Here is a 465-nt window from a genome sequence, read left to right on the forward strand (position 1 = left end):
CAGCTGCTGACAAATCAGAGTGATCTTGTGTTTGTTGGAGCACTAAAACAACCCAGGGGGTAATTAGAAAGTTCTCAACTGTTTCAGACTACAGAGAGCAAACTGCAGTGTACGCAGCACACCACCATAATCTTTATGAGCCCAGAATTAAAATTCAAAAATGTTTGTTCCTGTTACATCATCCACTCATATTCTTTAGCACTTATCCTGTTGAGTGTCATGAAGAACTGGGGCCAATCCCTGCTGACTTGTGTCAGCCTATACTGGACTGGTTAACAGTGAATCACAAGGCACATTGAGATGCAAGACAGACAACCAATCACACTCTCATTCACACCATCACATTATTGTTGTTTATTGCTATGAATCGTAATAGAATAACACACAACCAACACATTATTGTGATTAGTGCCATTTTGTTTGGGTAGATACAGTAATAAATTCAGAAAAGGTCATTTACCCCCC

Source organism: Festucalex cinctus, chromosome 14 (genome assembly GCF_051991245.1).
Source record: "Festucalex cinctus isolate MCC-2025b chromosome 14, RoL_Fcin_1.0, whole genome shotgun sequence".
In the NCBI taxonomy this organism is placed as follows: Eukaryota; Metazoa; Chordata; class Actinopteri; order Syngnathiformes; family Syngnathidae; genus Festucalex; species Festucalex cinctus.